The sequence below is a fragment of the Phyllobates terribilis genome, unplaced genomic scaffold (assembly GCF_046119375.1).
Source record: "Phyllobates terribilis strain yellow unplaced genomic scaffold, ASM4611937v1 Scaffold_2__4_contigs__length_985480577, whole genome shotgun sequence".
Lineage (NCBI taxonomy): Eukaryota > Metazoa > Chordata > Amphibia > Anura > Dendrobatidae > Phyllobates > Phyllobates terribilis.
Genome location: NW_027362762.1, coordinates 804,293,516 through 804,312,783, shown reverse-complemented (window position 1 = coordinate 804,312,783; position 19,268 = coordinate 804,293,516).

Here is a 19,268-nt window from a genome sequence, read left to right as displayed (position 1 = left end):
GGAGTAAAGACTAATTGTAATTGGAGTCCTTTTCAGGACTAGGTTACATCAGTTCCTATCAGTTTTTGCCAGGCAGGTCTGTGCCAGTGCTGTGCAAGTTTTTTTCACAGCATTTGGCTGAATCTAGCAAAGCTAATCCTTTTTGGCCTATTGCAGAGTGTGTTAGTCAGTGGAGTAGCCTATCTGTGTTGCAAGATATACCACCTGTGTATAGAATACCAATTTTTTACTGCACCTAGTGAAGTAAAATCTTTTGGGCATAGCATCATTCTATTAGTCCATCTATACTGACCTCCATCAGGTTGCAAATTGAATATAATTTTTTTCTGCATCTTGCTCTGAAAAAATATTTGGCCTTCTAGCAGTGTGTGGGACTTTCTCTATTAGTCCATCTATACTGACCTCCATCAGGCTGCAAACTGAACATAATTTTTTTCTGCATCTAGCTCTGAAAAAATATTTGGCCTTCTAGCAGTGTGTGGGACTTTCTCTATTAGTCCATCTATACTGACCTCCATCAGGTTGCAAATTAAAAATAATTTTTATCTGCATCTAGCTCTGAAAAAATATTTGGGCTTCTAGCTGTGTGTGGGACTTGTTCTATTACTCCATCTATACTGACCTCCATCAGGTTGCAAACTGAATATATTTTTTTCTGCATCTACCTCTGAAAAAATATTGGGCTTCTAGCTGTGTGTGGGACTTATTCTATTAATCCATCTATACAGACCTCCATCAGGTTGCAAACTGAATATATTTTTTTCTTCATCTACCTCTGAAAAAATATTGGGCTTCTAGCTGTGTGTGGGACTTGTTCTATGAATCCATCTATACAGAAGTCCATCAGGTTGCAAACTGAATATAATTTTTTTCTGCATCTAGCTCTGAAAAAATATTTGGCCTTCTAGCAGTGTGTGGGACTTTCTCTATTAGTCCATCTATACTGACCTCCATCAGGTTGCAAACTGAATATAATTTTTTTCTGCATCTAGGTCTGAAAAAATATTTGGCCTTCTAGCAGTGTGTGGGATTTTCTCTATTAGTCCATCTATACTGACCTCCATCAGGTTGCAAACTGAATATAATTTTTTTCTGCATCTAGCTCTGAAAAAATATTTGGCCTGTTAGCAGTGTGTGGGACTTTCTCTATTAGTCCATCTATACTGACCTACATCAGGTTGCAAATTGAATATAATTTTTTTCTGCATCTAGCTCTGAAAAAATATTGGGCTTCTAGCTGTGTGTGGGACTTGTTGTATTAGTCCATCTATACTGACCTCCATCAGGTTGCAAACTGAATATATTTTTTTCTGCTTCTACCTCTGAAAAAATATTGGGCTTCTAGCTGTGTGTGGGACTTGTTCTATTAATCCATTAATACAGACCTCCATCAGGTTGCAAACTGAATATAATTTTTTTCTGCATCTTGCTCTGAAAAAATATTTGGCCTTCTAGCAGTGTGTGGGACTTTCTCTATTAGTCCATCTATACTGACCTCCATCAGGCTGCAAACTGAACATAATTTTTTCTGCATCTAGCTCTGAAAAAATATTTGGCCTTCTAGCAGTGTGTGGGACTTTCTCTATTAGTCCATCTATACTGACCTCCATCAGGTTGCAAATTAAAAATAATTTTTATCTGCATCTAGCTCTGAAAAAATATTTGGGCTTCTAGCTGTGTGTGGGACTTGTTCTATTACTTCATCTATACTGACCTCCATCAGGTTGCAAATTGAATATAATTTTTTTCTGCATCTAGCTCTGAAAAAATATTGGGCTTCTAGCTGTGTGTGGGACTTGTTGTATTAGTCCATCTATACTGACCTCCATCAGGTTGCAAACTGAATATATTTTTTTTCTGCATCTACCTCTGAAATAATATTGGGCTTCTAGCTGTGTGTGGGACTTGTTCTATTAATCCATCTATACAGACCTCCATCAGGTTGCAAACTGAATATAATTTTTTTCTGCATCTAGCTCTGAAAAAAAATTTGGCCTTCTAGCATTGTGTGGGACTTTCTCTATTAGTCCATCTATACTGACCTCCATCAGGTTGCAAATTAAAAATAATTTTTATCTGCATCTAGCTCTGAAAAAATATTTGGGCTTCTAGCTGTGTGTGGGACTTGTTCTATTACTCCATCTATACTGACCTCCATCAGGTTGCAAATTGAATATAATTTTTTTCTGCATCTAGCTCTGAAAAAATATTGGGCTTCTAGCTGTGTGTGGGACTTGTTGTATTAGTCCATCTTTACTGACCTCCATCAGGTTGCAAACTGAATATATTTTTTTCTGCATCTACCTCTGAAAAAATATTGGGCTTCTAGCTGTGTGTGGGACTTGTTCTATTAATCCATCTATACAGACCTCCATCAGGTTGCAAACTGAATATATTTTTTTCTGCATCTACCTCTGAAAAAATATTGGGCTTCTAGCTGTGTGTGGGACTTGTTCTATTAATCCATCTATACAGACCTCCATCAGGTTGCAAACTGAATATAATTTTTTTCTGCATCTAGCTCTGAAAAATATTTGGCCTTCTAGCAGTGTGTGGGACTTTCTCTATTAGTCCATCTATACTGACCTCCATCAGGTTGCAAACTGAATATAATTTTTTTCTGCATCTAGCTCTGAAAAAATATTTGGGCTTCTAGCTGTGTGTGGGACTTGTTCTATTAGTCCATCTATACTGACCTCCATCAGGTTGCAAATTGAATATAATTTTTTTCTGCATCTAACCCAGCCAATAGTTTTGGCCTAATGCCACAGTTTGGCCACTCAGCTCTGTTCGGTTCCCATCCATTGTTTTTTTTGCAAACAACTCCAGAGTTGTGAATTAGTTAACCACCAAAATGAGTGGAAAAAGGTCTGCTGCTGGTGGAAAGGGGAATAGGCGTGTTGGGAAGGGGAAAAAAGGTTGTGTCCGTGGGGTAGGTGTTAAAGCAACAGTAACATCTGCAGAAGAAAGACCATCTTCCAGCCAAACTAAAATGTCTACTTCTTTTAGCGGACAATGTGATAAGATCCCTTTCTTACCGCCACGCCAATCGCTACAAATTCCAGATGAGGCACAAAAACAGCAGGTGCTTCAACGGATATCAAGTGCTCCTTTAAGTGGGCTCTCCTCCACATCAACTTCAACATCACAAATACTCCAGTCCTCAAAGGTGTCACCCCAATCGCACTTGCTTCCTCACAGCTCCCAAATCTCCAGCTGCCCGTCTGAGTATGAGGTAGAACAAATGGTTGAGTCTGCAGAGCTGTTTACTCATACTATAGCCTGGGAATCAGAGGTCGACTCCAGCGCTTCTGTGAATCCAGACGAGGAAATGATCTGCACTGATTCCCAGAATCTTTATGAGTCGGATCCAGGACCAGACGCAGAAGGTTCTGACCATAATGTAGACCCTCATTCCCAAACTGTAACTCCTGTTGGTGGAGACAATGAGGAAGACGATGATGAGACTCAAATACCTGATTGGAGCGACAACTTTAGTTTTTTGTCAGGGCAGGAACAGGTTGGCTCTGAGGACGACGGGTGTGATAACGCACAGGGTGATGATGATGAGGTTGGAGATCCCACTTACTGTCAACCCACAGTCAGCCAAGAGATGAGGTCAGCAGAGGAGGTGGAGGAAGATGCTAGTGACGACGAGGTCAGGTTGCGCCTTCCTGGACAGAGACGTAGTACTGGAAGCACGTCAACAACTGCATCCTCAAACACAACTCTGCCTCTCACCACAAGTCGTGGTGGCTCTTCAGTAGAGATGAGCGTTGTTCTACTCGAACTGTTCGCCAATCTCAAATTCGAGCTGTTTTGGGCGGTGTTCGAGCCGTTCGGCGAACACGAACAATTTGAGAAAAATTCGGCTGATCGAGGTTATGTTCGATAACTGTTCGTGCACGAAAATCATAACTGGATTTTTTCTCAGTAATGATGAAAATTAATGTTAATACGCAGTTTGAGTGTACAGCGGGGTGGGGGGAGGGGCAGGGGATGAATCTCTGCAGGAACAATGAAGATCTCCATTTTTTTTTTCTCTTTCCCGCATTTACAGTGGGGAGGTGCAATCTGTCAGCCTATCAGCAGCGCACACACGGAGCGAAGTGCTTTTTTTCACACAAGCAAGGGCATGTGTCATTGGCAGTGTATGTCACATGTCCTTGCCCTATAAGACCAAGCCATTTTCCCTGTCGCCACCATTTTCTCACTGCTGCAGCTGCGTGTTAGACGGCACCGCTGTAGCTGTGTGCGCTATACCTTGTTAATTTCAAGCCAATTTTCGCACAAATCTACAGATAGCTTGGGAGTAGGGAATAGTTGTGATTGCCGTCCTTCTAAGGACTAGGTTACAGCATTTGATATGACTTTTATCAGGCAGGTCTGTGCTCTTAAATAGATAGGTTGTGGGAGTAAAGACTAATTGTAATTGGAGTCCTTTTCAGGACTAGGTTACATCAGTTCCTATCAGTTTTTGCCAGGCAGGTCTGTGCCAGTGCTGTGCAAGTTTTTTTCACAGCATTTGGCTGAATCTAGCAAAGCTAATCCTTTTTGGCCTATTGCAGAGTGTGTTAGTCAGTGGAGTAGCCTATCTGTGTTGCAAGATATACCACCTGTGTAAAGAATACCAATTTATTTACTGCACCTAGTGAAGTAAAATCTTTTGGGCATAGCATCATTCTATTAGTCCATCTATACTGACCTCCATCAGGTTGCAAATTGAATATAATTTTTTTCTGCATCTAGCTCTGAAAAAATATTGGGCTTCTAGCTGTGTGTGGGACTTGTTGTATTAGTCCATCTATACTGACCTCCATCAGGTTGCAAACTGAATATATTTTTTTCTGCATCTACCTCTGAAAAAATATTGGGCTTCTAGCTGTGTGTGGGACTTGTTGTATTAGTCCATCTATACTGACCTCCATCAGGTTGCAAATTAAAAATAATTTTTATCTGCATCTACAGTACCTCTGAAAAAATATTTGGGCTTCTAGCTGTGTGTGGGACTTGTTCTATTAGTCCATCTATACTGACCTCCATCAGGTTGCAAATTGAATATAATTTTTATCTGCATCTAGCTCTGAAAAAATATTTGGCCTTCTAGCAGTTTGTGGGACTTTCTCTATTAGTCCATCTATACTGACCTCCATCAGGTTGCAAATTAAAAATAATTTTTTTCTGCATCTACCTCTGAAAAAATATTTGGGCTTCTAGCTGTGTGTGGGACTTGTTCTATTAATCCATCTATACAGACCTCCATCAGGTTGCAAACTGAATATATTTTTTTCTGCATCTACCTCTGAAAAAATATGTGGCCTTCTAGCAGTGTGTGGGACTTTCTCTATTAGTCCATCTATACTGACCTCCATCAGGTTGCAAATTCAAAATAATTTTTTGTCTGCATCTAGCTCTGAAAAAATATTGGGCTTCTAGCTGTGTGTGGGAGTTGTTGTATTATTCCATCTATACTGACCTCCATCAGGTTGCAAACTGAATATATTTTTTTCTGCATCTACCTCTGAAAAAATATTGGGCTTCTAGCTGTGTGTGGGACTTGTTCTATTAATCCATCTATACAGACCTCCATCAGGTTGCAAACTGAATATATTTTTTTCTGCATCTACCTCTGAAAAAATATTGGGCTTCTAGCTGTGTGTAGGACTTGTTGTATTAGTCCATCTATACTGACCTCCATCAGGTTGCAAACTGAATATATTTTTTTCTGCATCTACCTCTGAAAAAATATTGGGCCTTCTAGCAGTGTGTGGGACTTTCTCTATTAGTCCATCTATACTGACCTCCATCAGGTTGCAAATTCAAAATAATTTTTTGTCTGCATCTAGCTCTGAAAAAATATTGGGCTTCTAGCTGTGTGTGGGACTTGTTGTATTATTCCATCTATACTGACCTCCATCAGGTTGCAAATTAAAAATAATTTTTATCTGCATCTACAGTACCTCTGAAAAAATATTTGGGCTTCTAGCTGTGTGTGGGACTTGTTCTATTAGTCCATCTATACTGACTTCCATCAGGTTGCAAATTGAATATAATTTTTATCTGCATCTAGCTCTGAAAAAATATTTGGCCTTCTAGCAGTGTGTGGGACTTTCTCTATTAGTCCATCTATACTGACCTCCATCAGGTTGCAAATTGAATATAATTTTTATCTGCATCTAGCTCTGAAAAAATATTTGGCCTTCTAGCAGTGTGTGGGACTTTCTCTATTAGTCCATCTATACTGACCTCCATCAGTTTGCAAATTAAAAATAATTTTTATCTGCATCTACCTCTGAAAAAATATTTGGGCTTCTAGCAGTGTTTGGGACTCATTGTATTAGGCCATCTATACCAAGCTCCACCAGCTTTGAAATTAATAATAATTTTTAGCTGCATCTAGCCCTGAAAATAATTTTTCCCAATAGTGGTAGCAATAGAAATATGGGGCGCGCGCCTGGCTAACAAAAATATACGCTTCATAACACAAAACACCAGCCTAGCACACTGCATTAATAAGATGGCATCATCGTCTCTCCCAGTGCTAGGCCTACTATGCAGGCTAGTATTCCTGTGCCTAAAACACAATGTATGGGTCCGCGCTAGCCACTATGCTGAGGGGTATAAAGCTGCTGCTAACGCTTTATAACAATTCAATTGGCAGATTTTCACAGAGCTCTTCCACAACGCCCACCCATCGGGCAACAGTTGCCCACCCTCCCTATGGGATCTAGTGGCGAATAGTTGATGCCATTAATCAGAGCGTCAGTAGCCCCGTCAACGTGGCAAGCATACGGTAAGGCATGGGAAGAGTAGACACGACTAGTAGCAGGCAGACGGGTTGACCAATGTGAACAAGCCAGATCACAAGTCACCATAGAATTTCTCCACCAGCTAATGATGAGGGGCATATCAGGGGCGTCAGCGCAGCGGTGTCTGACCGGAGTAGCATTTCACTTCCAACTACTGAATTGGGGAGATGTGACAAAGATTCATCATCAGACAATCCATAATAGGGTGGAAAAGGGGTCAGCCAAGTCAGGAATGTAGACATCCCGTCCCGTGTCACTAAAACTGATTTCTCACATCTTATCCCTAACACCATTAACATGACACTCACAATTTGAAGCAACACTAATGTCTACTGCATTTGTGATCGCCTTCTTCGGGGCGCTATGTATAAGCGAATTAGTCCCTCAATCCAAAATTACCACCAGTGGATGCTTATTACACCAGGAAGTAGTCATAGCCAATAATGCAATACGTGTACGCATACACCAATCTAAAACGGTTCCAGCGGGCAGGGGTACTTGGGTACTTCTACAACCCACAAACGGTACACTGAGTCGGGTAACAATAGTAAAAACATATCTAACCATCAGATCACAAAGTAATTTCTTCGTATCACACATTGATGGAACGCCATTATCAAGATACCTGTTCCAAGCTATATTTAATAAATGCATAACATCGGCAGGGAACCACCCCAAAGATTACGGGACACACTCATTCCGCATAGGTGCGGCCACGGAAGCAGCAAGAGCAGGACTGTCAGAAACGGAAGTTCAGAGGATAGGGAGATGGTGATCCACGTGTTTGGCGAGATATATAAGACCGGACTTGTTATCCTAACGTGGTTTGTTTCTTTTACAGGTGACGCTAAGCCAACAGTGTGAGTGATAGGCCACTCGTATATATATTGGGCACAAAAAAGGGCGAAAGTCCGCCCAGGCGGGAGGAAATTAGAGTTTCATAACACATATTTCAACTGGAGAGGTATTAGAGGCCTGCTATGGCCACAGGTACTAATTGAGGTAATCAAGGTAGGGAGAGAGGCAAGAGGTCCGGTCATCTTAGTTATACAGGCCGGGGGAAACAACCTAGGTCATCACAAGAGCGCATAACTAATGGCAATAATGAAACTAGACACTGAGCGCTTCAGAGAATTTTTCACAAAATTAGCTATAGTATGGTCAGAGATTGTGCCTATAGCGGTATGGCAAGGTGCGCAAGACATCACGGCCATCGAATGGACAAGGCGGGAAATAAATATTCGGATGGCAAAATTTAGAAGAGACAGAGGCGGTGTAGTGATATGACACCGACAACTGGAAGGAGATAAAGCAGGCCTCATACGGCCTGACGGTGTTCACTTAATAGATATTGGACTGGACATATTCCTGTCAGGACTCCAGGACGGAGTGGAACAAGCGTTAAGAGTGATGGGTGGGGGTCAGAGTCCTGCATACGAGTACGCTGGATCCTCCGTGGCCTGGAAATAGAAAGGACATGTTGGAGAGTTACACTTGTTGGCCAACTTGCCGGAGTGGGGACCCAGGGCATGCTGCAACAAGCTGAATTATTTTAGAAATAAAATGCCTTTCTAATGGAATGAGTATAAAGAGTTAATAAAGCTGTGACCGATCCTCACCCATCCAGTTGTAAGAGTTACATTATTGGGTTGTCCATGAAAGGGGGGCGGTAGGGGGGCTGAGCATCTGGGTTTGGTTGGGGTCCCCACAGTCTGCCTAGGCTAGATTAATTTAAAAATTCTTATTAGATACACAGGCGGTGCAGCTTGCTTCGCAGCTGGGCTACTACGCCCAAAGTATTGCCTAGGCTAGATGCAGTTAAAAATTCTACGCTGACTAGCAGACACTGAAGATTTGGAGCAGACCTCTGAGTAAACAGCTCTTCAGACTCAACCATCTGTGTTACCCCAAGCCATAGTGTATGTAGTTTCTTACAGTTAAAAGGGGGGGGTGTGACCCAACCCACCTGGAATTGACGATGCCAACGTCATGTAAGACACAGCAAGGGGACTCCCAAAATTGTGGCACAGACACCACTTAACCCTAGAACGCATACCTGTGGCCTTGCAGGCCCGCCCAGTTAATTGTTTTCTATTTTCTGCAAGATTGCTTTAGTTAGAATTTTGAAACTCTAGATATTCTTCATGTATATAGTTGTTTGTCATTTGAGTTTGAGTTATTCCATGTTATTTGCACACGGGCCTAAAGGGCCCCAGGTATGTGAAAGTGTAGATTTTTATGGTCATGCGTTCTAGGGTTAAGTGGCATCAATTGCCCCACTGTTGCTTAAAACGGTTGGTGAGGTGATTTTACCAAATCCCCAAGCTTTTAGTCTCCCAAGGATGACACAGGGGTAGAAATGTCCTTGCGAATCCATGATTTGATCATCTTTATGAACGTGAGTCTGTCTACATTCTCAGTGGACAGCCGCGTGCGCTTATCTGTCAGCACACCACCAGCAGCGCTAAACACATGTTCAGAGAGAACGCTGGCTGCATGGCATAACAAGATCTCCAAGGCGTGAGTGGCGAGCTCCGGCGATTTTTCAAGATTGGAATACCAAAATGAGCAAGGGTCCAGTGACACAGTCATGGCTTCGATGTTCACTTGGAGATTCTCCTGTACCATCCTCTCTAGGCATTGACTATGTGTCAGACTTCTTGTCTCCTGTGGCCTTGCAAAGGATGGCCTAAAAAAGTGGTGAAACGATTCCACAAAATTGCTGTTACCAGCAGATACTGTGTTACTGTTACTGTTTGAGTGATGAAGACTCGACAGTCCCACCGTTGGCAAGTTAGAACTGTGAGATTCACTACGTGCACCACTGGTGTTTTGTGGAAAAGCACATGTAAGATTCTGCAACAGATACTCCTGCATTCGTCAATACCTTTTTATGGCAGGAATTATTTCGGCAAATATACTTTTGTACCGGGGATCTAAGAGTGTGGCAACCCAGTAGTCGGGATTACTTCGAATTCTGACAATCCGGGGGTCATGTTGCAGGTAGTGCAGCAAGAAGGCACTCATGTGTCTTGCGCATCCAGAAGGACCAAGTCCTTGTTGTGTTGGTAGCGAGGTAAGAATCATGCTTCCTTCCTCTGCCCTCTCCCTCCAACCTCGCACAACAGAAATGTGATCAAGGTCTCCCTCATCTGATGAGTCTTCCATGCCCATTGCCAGTTCGTCCTCCACTTCTTCCTCGGCTCCTGCACCTTCCTCAACAGTTTGGCTGCTACCATGCACCCTGGTTAATCCCTCTCCCCCACCCTCCCATGCCTGCCGCCTTGGTGCTGCCAACCGTCTGGACCTTGGAGATGTTATCCCTTCCGCATACGACTCCTCCTCTACTTCCTCCACCTCCTCTTGTCCCACCACCTGACTCCGAATTCTGTTTAACATGTGCTCCAGCATGTAAATCACCGTAATAGTCATGCTGATAATGGCATCGTCAGCACTAAACATCTTCGTCGCCATTTCAAGACTGTGCAGAAGGGTGCATAGGTCCCTGATCTGAGACCACTCCTCCAGCGTGATTTGCCCCACCTCTGGATCTCGTTGGCCCAGGCTATACGTCAGAACGTATTGCACCAGGGCTTGTCGGTGCTGCCACAGTCGCTGCAACATGTGCAGAGTTGAATTCCACCGTGTCGGCACATCGCATTTCAGCCGGTGAACTGGCAGGCCCAACGACTTCTGTAGAGATGTAAGTCGTTGAATTGCGGGATGCGAACGGCGGAAGTGAGCACACAGCGACCGTGCACTCTGCAGAAGGCCATCTAGTCCGGGATAGTGGGCTAAAAATTGCTGGACAACCAGGTTCAACATGTGAGCCATACAAGGCACGTGTGTGACATTGCCCCGGCGAAGTGCCGCACCCAGGTTTGCAGCATTATCGCACATGGCCTTCCCTGGTTGCAGGTCCAGTGGAGACAACCTTTCATGAAACTGGGTCTCCAGAGCTGACCAAAACTCCTCAACTGTGTGACTCACATTTCCCAGACATTTCAAAGTAAACACTGTTGCATTGAGCCCTGCTGCCAGCATAGTAAGGAGGTGTGCAGGATTCCTTCTGCACAGTTAGAAAGCAGGTGGCATTACCAGACAGGCTTTGGGTGCAGGTGGAGGACCGAGAGGAGGTTGAGGAGGCAGAAGCAGTGGAGGAAGTTCGAGATAAAGAGGATTAACACACAACTCGTGGGGACGGTAAGACTTGGACAGCAGCCCCTTGTCCTGCTGTCATCATAGTTACCCAGTGCCCAGTCAGCGACATGTAACGCCCCTGTCCATGCCTTCTCGTCCAAGTGTCTGTGGTGAAGTGCACCCTGTCACACACAGAGTTTCTCAAAGAAGCGGTGATGTTGTGTGCGACATACTAGTGGAGCGCAGGCACACCTTTCTTTGAGAAGTAGTGCCGACTGGGCATCTGGTACTGGGGCACTGTGACGGACATGAGGTCTTGAAAATCCTCTGTGTCCTCCAGGTGGAAAGGCACCATTTCTGTAGCCAACAGCTTGCAGATGGTGAAATTCAACCTCTTAGCTTTCTCATGGCTAGGAGGAAATGATCTTTTACTTTTCCACATCTGAGGGACCGAGGCTGGCTGTTGTGCTTAGACGGTGTTGAGTAGGGTGTCCCCGGCAACTGCCGGTCTGTGAGGAAGATGCAGCGGACATGTTAGGTTGCCTTGATCCAAAGGTGGTGCTCTCGATGTCGGAGAGCGCTCAACACTAGCAGGTGTTTCCACTTCCCAATGAACTGACGACCTGCCAATCACACTGGCTGTTGCGGGTAAAGAGGTGGCAGGTCTGCGTCCAAAAACATGTGTGACTGCTGTCCCCCCAGTCACAGAGGATGAAGAGGCTGCGGATGCACAAGATGGGGCAGACGGTGGTTGGCCCAGCCGGCTAGGCCGCATTGTAGCACAGTGAGCTTCCCACTGCAACTTATGCTTCATATCCATGTGACGGTACATGCATGAAGTACTCAAACTATGTATTTTTTGGCCTCTACTTAGCTTTTGCTGACAAATATTACAGATAACACGAGTTGGGTCATCCTTATCGATCTGAATAAATGCCCAGGCTATGCAAGGCTTAGAGCCCATGTGACCTGAAGAGCCACTACGACTTGTGGTCAGAGGCAGAGTTGTGGTTGAGGATGCAGTTGTTGACGTGCTTCCAGTACTCCGTCTCTGTTCAGGAAGGCGCAACCTAACCTCGTCGTCAATAGCATCTGTGATGCCCCGCTGCGCTTGGTATCACAGATCCTACAAGAGTGCATTGATGGAATCCTCCACAAGAGGCCCCCATAAACATTCACACATCTCCACCTTCCACCTCAGACCAGCAGAGGGAGCCCATTAGGGATATAAATAGGGAAGGTGGAGCTAGGCAGTTCAGTTCCTCTGAAGAGTTCCTGCAGTAGAGAAGCCTAAGAGAGGTCAGTCTGCAGTGGAGCTCAGTCTAGTCTAGAGAACGCAGTTAATAGTTCAGCAGTGGAGCACGAGGCTCCTGCTTGCTAGATTCAGGGAGCCCAGATAGAGCTTAAGGTGTTCCGGTGCCGTAAGATCAGTGAAGCGCGGCAAGCTGCCGTTAGTGTGTATAGCCTAGTGAGGGCCCGAGTAGGCCAAAGGCGAGTGGCGAGTTAGTACATAAGGGGCAGAGGAGCTTAACCAGCTCACCCCGAAGCATTTACCGGACACAGGATCCGAGCTTACCGGTATCTCTATGACCCAGTAAGGCATAACCGGAATCACTGGAGAACTACAAGTCCCAGGAACGCTAAGGTGCTGATATGTAACAGAGCCAGGAGATGCTTAGGCCCTGCGTACTGGGAGCGTGAACTCCAAGAGAAGGCCCTACCACAAGGTCAGCCAGTGCAGGACAGAGACAAAGTTAGGCCTAGCTCCAGGCAGGTCAGAAACTTACTACGCAGAGGCAAGAAACAGGAGGCCCTACACCCGCTCATTGGGGAGGATCCTGATATGCACCCTTCACCCTACAGTATTCCGGGATGTGCCTGAATTTCCACCAGTAAAAGGTACTGAAGTGACTACCGTGTCCGTTCCCGTTCTTGCTCTGACCCAGCTGGGTCTCGCCTGTCCTGCATTCCCCTTGCATACGCTGCCCTGAGACCTAGCTCCACCTGTGGGGAGCTATACCATCGAGCTGCCTTATCACCGGCCTCAGTGGACTGCTGCAGCGCTGGTGCTTGTCACCAGATACCACAGGTGGCGTCATGAACTCTTATAAAATTAACAATTATCCACCCTTTTAAAGAGAGACCCCAGGGTACGGGCTAGGGAGCCGACCACCGCGACATCCCCAAGGCCAGGCAAATGCCCGGGTACCGAGTCATCCCCATCCCCAGGGCTAGTCACATCCTCCTCTACCTCCTCTGCTGACCTCATCAACTGTCTGACTTTGGGTTGACAGTAAGTGGGATCTCCAACCTCGTCATCATCACCCTGTGTGTTATCACACCCGTCGCCCTCAGAGCCAACCTCTTCCTGCCCTGACCGAAAAGTCAAGTTGTCGCTCCAATCAGGTATTTGAGTCTCATCATCGTCTTCATCATTGTCTCCACCAACAGGAGTTACAGTTTGGGAACAAGGGTCTACATTATGCTCAGAACCTTCTTCATCTGGTCCTGGATCCAACTTATAAAGATTCTGGGCATCGGATCAGATCATTTCCTCATCTGGATTAACAGAAGCTCTGGAGCAGACCTCCATTTCCCAGGCTATAGTATGAGTAAACAGCTGGGCAGACTCAGCCATCTGTGTTACCCCATACTCAGTCGAGCAGCTGGAGACTTGGGATCTGTGAGGAAGCAAGTGCGATTGGGGTGACACCTCTGAGGACTGGAGTATTTATGATGTTGAAATTGAGGTGATGGAGAGCCCACTTGAAGGAGCACTTGATATCCGTTGAAGCACCTGCTGTTTTTGTGCCTCATCTAGAATTTGTAGCGATGGGCGTGTCCGTAAGAATGGGATCGTATCACATTGTGCACGAAAAGAAGTCGACATCTTAGTTTGGCTGGAAGATGGTCTTTCTTCTGCAGATGTTACTCCCCCCCCCACTGTGGGGGGCCTCGACCCACCGGCGGACAGGCACCAGTATTGGGATAGGGGGGCTGGCTGTCAGGGTCCACCGCAGCTCTGGCACAAACCCGGCGACACAGAGGTGGCAGAGGCAGGAACGGACTGGCCGTGTCGGCTTCTCACTTTTTGGATTTTAGAAGGGCATGACATGCCTATATCTGTGTCTCCCCCTCCTTTTACTCCTCCACCTCTTTTCTTTTCGCATGACTATGTGTACTTGTCACTTTTCCATGTGTTAGTTGTGTCTTCTGAGCAGTTTGTCAGCTTTTGGACACCTTTGAAGGTGTTTTCTATGTGTTTCTATGTGTTTTTGTTTGCCTGCCATTGGTTTTAACGGTGTTCGAAGAACAGTTCGACGAACAGTTCGGCGAACACATGGGTGTTCGACGAACGAACCGAACTCAAACACTACGGGGGTGGCTCAACACTACTCTTCAGGTCGCATGGGTGCTAAGCCTTGCATAGCCTGGGCATTTTTTCAGATCGATAAAGATGACCCAACTCGTGTTATCTGTAACATTTGTCAGCAAAAGCTAAGTAGAGGCCAAAAAATACATAGTTTGAGTACTTCATGCATGAACCGGCACATGGACATGAAGCATAAGTTGCAGTGGGAAGCTCAGTGTGCTACAATGCGGCCTAGCCGGCTGGGCCAACCACCGTCTGCCATATCTTGTGCATCCGCGGCCTCTTCATCCTCTGTGACTGGGGGGACAGCAGTCACACCTGTTTTGGGGCGCAGACCTGCCACCTCTTTACCCGCAACAGCCAGTGTGATTGGCAGGTCATTATTTTCTTTGGAGGTGGTAACACCAGCTGGTGTTGAGCGCTGTCCGACATCGATAGCACCACCTTTGGATCAAGGCAACCTAACATGTCCGCCTGCATCTTCCTCACAGACCGGCAGTTTGCCGGGGACACCCTTATCAACCCCGTCTAAGCACAATAGCCAGCCCTCGGTCCCTCAGATTTGGACAAGTAAAAGACCATTTCCTCCTAGCCATGAGAAAGCTAAGAGGTTGAATTTCACCATCTGCAAGCTCTTGGATACAGAAATGCTGCCTTTCCGCCTGGTGGACACAGAGGATTTTCGAGACCTTATGTCCGTCGCAGTGCCCCAGTACCAGATGCCCAGTCGGCACTACTTCTCAAAGAAAGGTGTGCCTGCGCTCCACCAGCATGTCGCACACAACATCACCGCTTCTTTGAGAAACTCTGTGTGTGACAGGGTGCATTTCAGCACAGACACTTGGACGAGTAGGCATGGACAGGGGCGTTACATGTCGCTGACTGGGCACTGGGTAACTATGGTGACAGCAGGACAAGGGGCTGCTGTCCAAGTCTTGCCGTCCCCACGAGTTGTGCGTCAATCCTCTTTATGTCAAAGTTCCTCCACTGCTTCTGCCTCCTCAACCTCCTCTCGGTCTTCCACCTGCACCCAAAGCCTGTCTGGTCATGCCACAAGCTTTCTAACTGCGCAGAAGGGATCCTGCACACCTCCTTACTATGCTGGCAGTAGGGCTCAACGTCATCAGGCGGTTTTTACTTTGAAATGTCTGGGAAATGTGAGTCACACAGCTGAGGAGTTGTGGTCAGCTCTGGAGAACCAATTTCATGAAAGGTTGTCTCCACTGGACCTGAAACCAGGGAAGGCCGTGTGCGACAATGCTGCAAACCTGGGTGCGGCCCTTCGCCGGGGCAATGTCACACACGTGCCTTGTATGGCTCACGTGTTGAACCTGGTTGTCCAGCAATTTTTAGCCCACTATCCCAGACTAGATGGCCTTCTGCAGAGGGCACGGTCGCTGTGTGCTCACTTCCGCCGTTCACATCCCGCAGCTCAGCGACTTACATCTCTACAGAAGTCGTTGGGCCTGCCACTTCACCGGCTAAAATGCGATGTGCCTACCCGGTGGAATTCAACTCTGCACATGTTGCAGCGACTGTGGCAGCACCGACAAGCCCTGGTGCAATACGTTCTGACGTATAGCCTGGGCCAACGAGATCCAGACGTGGGGCAAATCACGCTGGAGGAGTGGTCTCAGATCAGGGACCTATGCACCCTTCTGCAGTTTTGAAATGGCGACGAAGATGTTTAGTGCTGATGATGCCATTATCAGCATGACTATTCCGGTGATTTACATGCTGGAGCACATGTTAAACAGAATTCGGAGTCAGGTGGTGGCACAAGAGGAGGTGGAGGAAGTAGAGGAGGAGGAGTTGTATGCGGAAGGGCTAACATCTGCAAGGTCCAGACGGTCGGCAGCACCAAGGCGGCAGGCATGTGAGGGTGGGGGAGATGGTTTTACCAGGGCGCATGGTAGCAGCCAAACTAGTGAGGAAGGTGCAGGAGCCCAGGAAGAAGTGGAGGACGAACTGATGGAAGACTCATCAGATGAGGGAGACCTTGATCACATTTCTGTTGTGCGAGGTTGGGGGGGAGAGGACAGAGGAAGGAAGCATGATTGTTACCTCGCCACCAACACAACAGGGACTTGGTGCTCCTGGATGCGCAACACACATGAGTGCCTTCTTGCTGCACTACCTGCAACCTGACCCTCGAATTGTGAGAATTAGAAATAATCCTGACTACTGGGTTGCCACACTGTTAGATCCCCGGTACAAAAGTAAATTTGCAGAAATTATTCCTGCCATAGAAAGGGATGCACGCATGCAGCAGTATCAGCAGAGACTGTTGCAGAATCTTACATGTGCTTTTCCACAAAACACCAGTGGTGCACGTAGTGAATCTCACAGTTCCAACTTGCCAACCGTAGGACCGTCAAGTGTTCAGCACTCAAACCGTAACAGAACCACAGTATCTGCTGGTAACATCAATTTTGCGTAATCATTTCACCACTTTTTTAGCCCATCCTTTCCAAGGCCAAAGGAGACAAGAAGTCTGAAACATAGTCAGCGCCTAGAGACGATGGTACAGGAGTATCTCCAAGTAAACACTGAAGCCATGACTGTGTCACTGGACTCTTGCTCTTTTTGGGCTTCCAATCTGGATAAATGGCCGGAGCTCGCCACTTACGCCTTGGAGATCTTGTCATGCCCCGCAGCCAGCGTTCTGTCTGAAAGTGTGTTCAGCGCTGCTGGTGGTGTGCTGACAGATAAGCGCACGCGGCTGTCCACTGATAATGTAGACAGACTCACGTTCATAACGATGAACAAATCATGGATCCGAAACGACTTTTCTACCCCTGTGTCATCCTGGGGAGAGTAAAAGCTTGATGATTTGTTAAAATCACCTCACCAACCATTTTAAGCTTTCAAATTACTAATCATGTTTATCTGTATCTTGGCTGGAAAATAATTTGGGCCTTGTAGCAGTGTGCAGTACTGATTCTATTAGGCCATCTATACTAAACTCCACCAGATTTAAAATTACTAATCATGTTTATCTGTATCTTGGCTGGAAAATAATTTGGGCCTTGTAGCAGTTTGCAGTACTGATTCTATTAGGCCATCTATACTAAGCTCCACCAGCTTTCAAATTAATAATAATTTTTAGCTGCATCTAGCCCAGAAAATAATTTTGGGGCCCCTAGATGCGCAAGACACATGAGTGCCTTCTTGCTGCACTACCTGCAACATGACCCTCAGATTGTCAGAATTCGAAATAATCCTGACTACTGGGTTGCCACACTCTTAGATCCCCCACACTCTTCGATCAACCTTTTCATTTTAATTAAGAACAAAAAAATGGTCATTTTTGAAATTATAAGCATTAGCAGGTTATTACAAACTGAAATCAAACAGTTTTCAACTCAAAACTTTATTCTAGGTGATGTTACATTTGCACATAGGACCCCTTGTTCGAAAGGAGCTTCTGAACTCTCTCGTCCATTGAATTTGTCAGGTTCTGGATGGTTTCTGCTTCAATTGTTTTGCATGAGGACAGAATACCCTCCCAGATCTGTTGCTTAGATGTGAACTGCCTCCCGCCATCATAGACACTCCTTTTGATGATGCTCCAGAGGTTCTCAATGGGGTTGAGGTCAGGGGAGCATGGGGGTCACACCATAAGTGTGTCCCCTTTTATGCCCATATCAGCCAGAGATGCGGATGTGTTATGTGCAGCATGAGATGGTGCATTATCATGCATGAAAAGATCTTGCTGCGGAATACACGGTTCTTCTTCTTGAACCAAGGCAGGAAGTGCTGTTTGAGAAACTCCACATACATTATGGAGTTCATCTTTACCCCTTCAGGGATCCTTAAAGGGCCGACAATCTCTCTCCCCATGATTCCAGTCCAAAACATTACTCCACCTCCTCCTTGTTGGCGCCGTAGCCGTGTTTGCATGGGGTGTTCATCAACCAGCCATCCTCCACTCCATCCATCTGGACCATCCAGTGTTGCATGGCACTCATCGGTGAACAAAACAGTTTTGAAGTCAGTCTTCATGTATTGTGTGGCCCACTGGAGACGTTTCTGCTTGTGTACAGTGGATAGAGGAGGTCGGCAGGATGGCTTACGCACAGCTGCAAACCTCTGAAGGACCCTGCATCTTGTTGTTCCGGGGACGTTGGAGGCACAGCAGCTTCAAAAACTTGTCTGCTGCTATGACAAGGCTTTTTTGCCGCTGCTCTTTTAACCTGACGTAATTGCCTGTAGGAAAGAGTCCTCAATTTTCCCTTATCAGCACGCACACGTGTGTACTGTGAATCAGCTACATACTTCTTGATTGTGCGATGATCAGGATGAAGTGTCTCGGCAATGTTGGTTGTAGCCATGCCTTGACATAAACACTCCACAATTTGTTGCTTCTCAGCAGCCGACACATCCTTTTTCTTTCCCATTTTGGCAGAAAATGTAGGCTGCTTAATAATGTGGGACAGGCTTCTTAAGTAGTCTTGCCTTTCATTGGACACACCTGCCAAACTAATTAGCACAGGTGTCTGCAATTGCTTACAGTGATATAAAGAGCCCTGACACACATCACCATCAATGAGTTTAACTGACAAACAAAAAAATTCTTACCTTATCACTCCTAACCATTTTTTGCATAATAATTTGGAACACAGTGTACATGTGCTTTTCCACTAAACACCAGTGGTTCACGTAGTGAATCTTACAGTTCTAACTTGCCAACCGTGGTCTGTATGGAGTTGTTCAATAAAGGGCCCAAAATTAAGATAACATAGACGGGAGAGGTCTCTATGAATACGAATTCCTAAGTATTTGATACCCTGTGAGGGCCAGGCAAAGGGAAAGTTGGACTGGATGGAATCCTGTATGGATTTGGGGAGGGAGACATCGAGGGCCTCAGACTTCGCTGCATTGATTTTAAAATTTGACCATGTAACAAAGTGATCTATTTCAACCATAACAGCAGGGATGGATAT